Below are 517 nucleotides of genomic sequence, written 5' to 3' on the forward strand. Positions count from 1 at the left end.
GCGTTGGGTCTAGGGTAAACTTGTTTATTCATTCCAAATTGAATATGGAAGCTCCTAGGAAATTTTAATTAAACGGATTAGAAGGTCCCTACCAAATTGAAAAGGTAAATTAAAAATCTCATAAGCAATTCACAACTAGAAGGTTATCTAATTGACGACTTGACTAGGTATTATTACCACTAGAGAAAAAAAAAAAGAAAAAAAAGGGAGTTTTGACACTTCACTTTGAAGTTTTTGGTTTCTTTATTTTGAGGGAGGTTCTTAACTACTTTTTTATATTTCGAATGAAGCACCCAATCTTGTAATGGGTCTTCATTCAATCCTCTTAATATTACAGTAGAGTCACTGCCAAATTAGTTAATAATCTAAAATACGTCCCAACTTTTTATAAGAATGTGATAGTCATATAAACTGCTATTTGTAAGAATTGATTTAAAAAATTACTCATTAGGAAAATGTCCATTTTACCCTTTTATTAATCTTCTATTCAAATGTGAGATTAAAATTACAAAAAATC

Source organism: Olea europaea, chromosome 11 (genome assembly GCF_002742605.1).
Source record: "Olea europaea var. sylvestris chromosome 11, O_europaea_v1, whole genome shotgun sequence".
Taxonomy (NCBI): Eukaryota; Viridiplantae; Streptophyta; class Magnoliopsida; order Lamiales; family Oleaceae; genus Olea; species Olea europaea.